This window comes from Rhipicephalus sanguineus, chromosome 7, assembly GCF_013339695.2.
Source record: "Rhipicephalus sanguineus isolate Rsan-2018 chromosome 7, BIME_Rsan_1.4, whole genome shotgun sequence".
In the NCBI taxonomy this organism is placed as follows: domain Eukaryota; kingdom Metazoa; phylum Arthropoda; class Arachnida; order Ixodida; family Ixodidae; genus Rhipicephalus; species Rhipicephalus sanguineus.
In genome coordinates this window covers 109,862,952-109,870,552 of record NC_051182.1, presented here as the reverse complement: position 1 = coordinate 109,870,552, position 7,601 = coordinate 109,862,952, and the positions used below count along the sequence as shown (strand labels likewise).

General features: G+C 42.6%; 1 long non-coding RNA gene across 1 annotated transcript; it reads left to right on the top strand.

Moving 5' to 3' along the window:
- The first annotated feature begins 1,091 nt into the window (after positions 1–1,091).
- On the top strand, positions 1,092–3,483 carry LOC119399739 (uncharacterized). The gene is made up of 3 exons (XR_007416918.1): positions 1,092–1,450; positions 2,396–2,461; positions 3,443–3,483. It is a non-coding gene; the product is annotated as an uncharacterized LOC119399739 (long non-coding RNA).
- The last annotated feature ends 4,118 nt before the right edge of the window (positions 3,484–7,601 follow it).

The window sequence follows — 7,601 nt, the reverse complement described above, 5'->3', positions numbered from 1 at the left end:
GCTTGCCGCACCGGACAGAACCGGACCGACGCCCACTACCATTCCGAGATCATAAAGAACATTTACTAACTTACAACGAGATCACTAAATACTACTACTTGGGACGTAGACAACTTCCACTGCTACACGTTAAGTTGATCAGGGCTCAGGCAGTCACGCTACGTTTACTTCAAACAGGGACACACCCCACTCCGCCTTCTGTATATAAAATTCGCCCCGAAAGTGATATTAGAAAAGAATGGAACGCGTGCGATGGCATCACTGAAATCAGGCACATACTAGCGGGCTGTCCCGCGACTCTCTCCGACCCGGAAGAAAAATGGCTTTACTGGAACAAGTAGGTATCAGCCTATTCATATCAAAATGGCAAGTTGAGCTCGTTGGTGTTTGTTTATTTTTGAAGAAAAACAGCGCACAAGACGACGCAGGCAAAAAAGTTGTTTGTCTTCAAAAACTAACTCTTCATATCATGATCAACTACGGGCTGTCGGAGGGTCCACGATGGCACGATAAGGCTAGGCCTGATGGTGCCGACGTGGACGCGGCCCGCCTCGGTCTGAAAAGACCGGGCTTCAGGACGTTTGCAAATAAAGCTTTGTGAATTAATGAATGTTACTCTCAGAACGTTATTTGATATGTTATATTGAAACCGGCGTGCTCCATGTTTCGCCTTATTGCCAGCCAACGAGTAGAAAGTACCGTATTCGTGCCCCAAAATATACTTTCATCATATAAATGAACACGAAGACAAACAATGTTGGATTAGAGAGGTAGTTTGTGGTACTGTCGCATGATCTATTTATTTATATATTTATTTCAAATGCCTTACATGTATCACAGGGGCATTGTGTGTCAGGTACAAATGTAAGAACAAAGTAGGTTAGTATAAAAACAATGACACGTACAGAAATGCAAACACAAAGTAGTATAACATCAAGAAGAATGGCAAGTACAGCACAATAGGTTTAAGTACAAAGCTAGGCATATCACACATTCTATTACAAGACATTATGATTCAGCAAGTGTGAAACAAAGAAAGGGTTGTGCACAGCATATTGCACATGTGGAATGCACATGCAGTACGCAAAGTGCGCAGATTGCCGGAATTACCTAGGATAAAGGCACATATAACAAAGAAACCTTAAAGAACAGAATCAAGTTGATGATTCACGCAATTCTTCACTTTCAGAAAGCATCGAGAGGTGCCAATGGAAGAAACGCTGAAATCGAAGCGTTTCTGGGTGGTCAAACACTTCCTGCCACCGCCTTGGCCATATCCGTGGTGGCGTCAGTAGCGAATGGCGCGAATGTGGTGAGTTTTGTAGGCCACTTCTACGCACACGGATTTCACACCGCATGGGTTGTGGCTGGCACCTTAGTTGCATCGACACTGACCGTGACAGCAGTAGTGCCTCTGCTCTACGGGCTACGGGTTGCCTCGATTTTTCAGGTAAGCGGCAATATATAATCATATATAACTTCAGGGGTTTTGCGTGCCGAACTCACAATGTGATTGTCAGGCACGCCGTTGCCTTAGGCGCCAGAAGTTTCGACCACTTGGGGTTCTTTAACGTGCAATAACATCGTATAGTAGACAGTCAATTAACATTTCATCTCACTTGAAATGCGACCGCCGTGCCCATGATCGAACCCGCCTTTTTCGGGTCAGCAGCCGAGCACCGTTACCACTGAGGCACTGCGAGTATTCCACGTCAGTTTAAAACGCGGGTATTAAACAGATTTTTTTTCTGCCCACAAATGCGCCACTTTTCTTTTGCATGGTGCCATAGCATCGCTTTATAGCGCAGCAAGATCATGAAGAGAATATCAGATTACAAAATAATTCAATCAAGAAAACATATATGTACCTATATTTGCGTTCGCTTGTTAATTTGAAGTTTTGAATATATCGACCAAATACTGCAGCTCCGATAAAATTTACGAAAACCGCTTGTGTTGCTTATTCTAGACCTACCATCATTACTATGTTCTCAGGTAGCGTGTTTATAAAAGTTTTGTTTTTGAAGTAAGATGCTTCCTCTCAAACAATATTTCTTTCAATGATGTTAGTTTTTGTATTCGAAATCATCTTGTGTGTACGGTGTCAGATCCATCCGGCTATATCTCCTGATTTTTAGTGTCGTGGTTTTTCTCGCAGTCCTGCGCATACAAAATCTTCAAAATTATATGCTGATTTAGCTCCACTTAGGAATAGGACCATTCGCTATATAATTCAGTGTCACCTATACTTGGAAAATCTCGTTTTGTACCTCATGTCCGTGCTTTACGTGCAATTCTTGGGTCATTTTTGAGGCATTTTCACGCATTCATTTTTGTAACAGAAACAGTGCTGATACTGTTATCTAAAATGTGCTTCCATTGTTTTTTTGTATAGTACCTCCGTCTGCGTTTTGACAACAAGGTCGGGATCACAGCGTGCCTTGTCTACTTTGTCCTGAGCGTAAGTTGCGCAAATAAAGCTAGCGAAATTTCCTTTCGTGAAATGTTGTTCGCCTCCATTTCTCGAAACAGCAAAGGGAAAACAAGATTCAGCTTGAGGCCAAAAAGAGACGCACAGTGTTGTGTTTATTCGAGTGTCAATTGTGCTTTTTTGTGTTGGTTCAAAGCGAAAAGAAAGCTAACATAAATGCTGATTTCATGAGCACATAATGTTTGTTCAGTGTCATTTGTTCCTCAGTTGCGTAAGCATTCTGTCTTCGTGTTCTTAGAGCGAGCTTTGATGAGAATAGCTGCCTTATTGATTCGCCTTTCTTGGTGTTTTCATATTTTTGTGTTTGGCCGCGGCATGTGTTAATCAATGGAACCAAGTGTTCATCATAGACTCCTAGGTATAGCTGGTGTGTAACTGGCAACTTAGCACATGTCAATGCACCACGATGGCAATTGCAAGAAATGCCGGGGAACCAAGTGATATTGCGCAGCACCGGTAAGACTCGTATTGCGGTGTCCACCTTGTTTCTCGCTGAGAAGTAGCAACGCCTTTGTTAGCATTAAACTTTTTTGATAGCTTTCAATAGAAATGTGTTAATGTCTTCTAGGCTTTGAGGCTTTCATAGAAAGTCACTTATGCGAAAGTATGAAGTCATTTGTATAGTACAAGGTATCTTATCTTATCTTTCATGACACACGCGGCGTATTTTAACAAGCTGCATCACTGAATCTTACATCAAATAATGCAACAAAGAAAGGGCGGCTAAAACAAACATTTAAACGTCACATCTACATCACTGCAAGATTAAGTTCTTTAAATATTTTGGGGGGCCCAAGAACATGTCTTGCATGTCTGAAATGCTGCTTCACTTTGCCTCGTAACGAATTTCTTCACGAGTAAGGTTAGCTTTAGCAAATTGCGTGCAATGTGATACAAAGGCTAAATTACAAGATAGAAGCCTAATCCTTTCGTGTCATAATCTATTTGCAGCAAACGCTTGGTGCAGTGAGCATATACAGCGCTGCTCTTGGGATTTCGACAAGTAAGATTCAGTGCAGTTTCCCACTTCCTTCTGCGAGAGCGCTGCCTTGGAAGAGATCTTCAAGATTTTATTTAGTCTAAAGTTTTCCCATAGGCGGAAAGTTTTATTTTATAACACAGGCCGGATTTAGCACGTGTTTGAATGGACAAGTAAACTTATGTTGTCTGGAATGAAAATCCTGCAGTTAATTAAATTGATCCTTTATTTTCATGTACTGTAAATGAAGCATGGCGGACATGAAAGCTTCAGTAAAGCAGTTTCACCCACTAAAACCATCCTGAAATATGTGCAGTACAGTGATGCTTAAACCTATCGCAAGTAAATAAACCATAATTATTAAAAAGATGAATATAAAACCATGCAACAGTTATGGCCAAGCATAATAACATAGCAACAGTGAAAACAAACAAAAGAATAAAAAGACGCGCATAAGGTTGAAATATAAAGTAATTGAATTATTGGTCAGAAGACGGGAAACTCTGCGATTTTTTAGTCTCAAAGGCAGCTATAGGCCTCAAAATGGGCAACCCTAGTCCACTAAAAGCAACGATGCTCGTATTTTTATTAAGGACAGTCTTTTATCCATAATGTTCAGCAATTCGGCAGCGCAAATATGCCCAGACAAAGAAAAGGCATGGAACGATGGGATACGGTGCTCACTAGAGGCGGAGGAGAAGACAGAGAAAGACGGAAGGACAGGGAGGTTAGCCAATTCTAGAGGTAACTTACGGATGTATCTATCACGATACAATGCCAGCTAATACAATTGATTGTTCTCCCCATAGTTTTAGAGAGGAGGACTATGACGCATAATAACAAAAAACGAATATCACTTATATTACAGCCAGTACATATTGATATAGGATGACAGAAAATTGAGCTAGTTGTTCAACATGCATGACAAACGGAGATAAAAGAAGGTAGTTTATGTGTACGCTACACTGCACAAAAAAACACTATTTAACATAAAATGTTGTCTTTGAAGCTCGCATATGTTCATTGTGCATTACGCAACGTCTATAAACAGAATTCACTATTGGAACTGAAACTCATTAAAAAACATGTTTGCGTTTTATGAGTGTAATGAGCTGTGTTTTTTTGTTATTTGTACCAAACATATGTTCTCTTTGCTACATTTTTCAGTGTTTCCCGTGCCTCTTCTCTACTCGAACATCATCATTGGATTAGCAGGAACAGTGTACACAGCCCTGGTATGATTCGCTTTTTTTATTTCAAATGCTTTAATCACAACTCTGGAGATGCGTAGTTTTTTCGGGTCAGTCACATCTGGGCAGTATACATTAAGCTTCTAAAGATGTGTCTAATGTTCCAAAAATGTACTTTAGAAAATCTGGCTGCGTTAATCAGAAATTCTTTATCACATTGACTTTACTGATGTCGGTCGGTCGGTCGGTCGGTCGGCCGAACCAGCAAGGACTGTGCTGTTTGTTGTAATGGAAAAACAAATGGAGACAGGAGGAAAGTACGTTTTTCTGCAAAACTTGACGTAATAACGCAGGCCTGCACTCGAGAGAAGGCTTCGACAGGATTCACACACGGCTCAAGCACCGTTAAAGGATTTGGCTTCGATGTAAAAGGAAAAATAAATCTTGGTGTTTTTCTAGCACAGTTTGCGTGTTACTTTGCAGTGCCAGGTACTGACAAAAATTGTTTCTGTTCGGAGCAGACGGAAAAACAACAAAATTTCGGACTGCGAAGGGTAATATCCTGTGTAGAGTTGGTTTGCGTGAGACATAGGTAACCAATCTATTTAGTGCGCTGTTACATATGGAAGCGATTTAAATATATTGTGGGCATTTATTATGCACATCTTCTTCATGTGTACATTATCACCATCATGATGCATTTGGTTATGCATCCTCATCTTCGTCGTGTATCATCACCATCAGTGTGGGTTGATCGTGCCTGTTCGCTGCCGGGTCTTCGGGCCAAATAAACGTCTGCCCTACCAAGACCTCATAATATATGCAAGCCATGTGCTTAGACCACTACATGTAAGAAGTTGAAACATAAGTAAACAATATGCTTAGACCACACCATGATGATGTGGTCTAAGCATATTGTGGGCCTTCTGGCTGACTGACTGGTCGGTTGGTCGGTCGGTCGGTCGATACTCGAGCCGCGTGTGAATGCTTTAGCCATGTGGGACGATGCTTGAGCCGTGTGTGAATGCTGTCTAAGCATTCGCCCGAGTGCAGGCTTGAGTTATTACGTCAAGTTTTGCAGAAAAACATACTTTCCTTCTATATCCTTTTGTTTTTCGATCACTACAGACAGCACAGTCCATGCTGGTTCGGCCTGGGGTCTTGTAAATGAATTGGCTCTTGCCATATAGCTTCTCCTCGCACTCCTTGTGTACAGACGGGTCCTACTTTTTAGCGTCACTCACCAGCTGTGGGATGAAGCTCCGGAGGTGTCGCTGCTCTTTTTCGCCATGGTTGAGCTTCTGCACACTCATTAAAATAAAACTATTGACAATTAAAACTTCGAGAAGCCAGAAAAAAAGTTTGGCCACAATTTAAATGACGAATGCGTGTGCATCGCAGTGAGAAATCCCGCAATACTCAACCCCAAACACTTCTGTGGCACAGTGGCCGACAGCGGACCGCTATGGCCGCTTTGAGTTGTCGCGCAGGGGCTGACAACGCACCACAAAGGACCACAAAGCTTGCTTTGTAGCTATAGACAGCACGAAGGTCACTTCGCTCGCTGCAGCGGCCGTGTTTGCGAAAGGAGTGAGCTGCTAGCTAGAAGAGTTAAACTAAGGGCTAGTTGGATGTGCAAAGTCGACCATTGAAGCGCTCTGCTCAAACACAAGGAAGGTTAATCATCTTAACAATTGTTGCGGCTTGACGTCCCAAAATCATGACGTGATTATGAGGGACGCCGAAGTGAAGGGCTCCGCAAATTTGGACCGCATGGGGTTCTTCAACGTGAAATTAAATCTAAGTACAAGGGTCTCATGCATTTCGCCTCCACAGAAATGCGGCCGCACAAAGCAGGACGCACGAAATCAACACACAGGTATACACAGGCTTAGCGCGATCTAACAACTGTCCCAGTTGCTAGTTCGCGGTCGTCCTCTGTACAACTCATAATTGTGCGCTATTTCTGTGCGTCCTTTGTTTTGTTTATGCAGCGTACTGCAAAGCGTCGACCTGCAAGCCTTTCTGCTTATGACATTCCAATTGGTTGCTGTCTCATTCACTGTTTTACCCTTCAGGCGAAACAGTGATTTTTTCCATTATATACCATTACTATCGTTAAGCCACTCCTCCTGCCATGGCGTTTATTGTGCTGCGGTACGTAGAATAGATAAAATATTGGACACTATATTCTAAAGGTCATTCGACCAGAAAATTTGAAATTACGACATTGATACTAGGCAGTCCTCAAGGCGTGTAAGCTACGTGTAATTTTCTAGAAACAGGACACACTGAACCACTTTACCGCCCAGAAAAATCAAGAAAACGCACATTCTCATGTCTGCTTTTCTCGTAGATGTTCAATGCGTTTCGCCGCAATTGTGCACGAACAATAACTTGAATCTTGTACTAGTGTCCCTATCTTAATCACGGAGCACTTTAGTGGCCCGGCTTGTCTCCCATCCATGCATCCCATGTGGCGTGATCACGCTCACAGTAAAGCACTCAATACAGACCATAACCAGGCTAGCAATGCTCGAAGCCAGGTTAAGATGAACGAACAAGGTAAAGATAATATAAATAACAGAAATAACCAATCATTAATCGCAGTATTTAACTTAAAATCGCTGAAAACGCTTTGTAAACCTGCGCCTGACTCCCGTCAGCGCAGAGATGGCGTCACCACCTCGCCAAAAGCATGACAGTTCCTCTCACGTACACTCCTCGGCACCTGGTCGCTACATCGGAAGGGAGAAAGAGCCTGACCGAACTCGCTGTAGACAAAACGTATACCAACTACCGTAACCAGCAGGAAGTCGATAAAGCGCATCGAGGAGCAGTGCGCATGCTGCACGCCCAGCTTGCGAATCTCCTTAACAAGATTCCACTCGCGCTGGGGAAACCCTACAAACTTACTCTCTACGAACAGCAATCGCTGCGT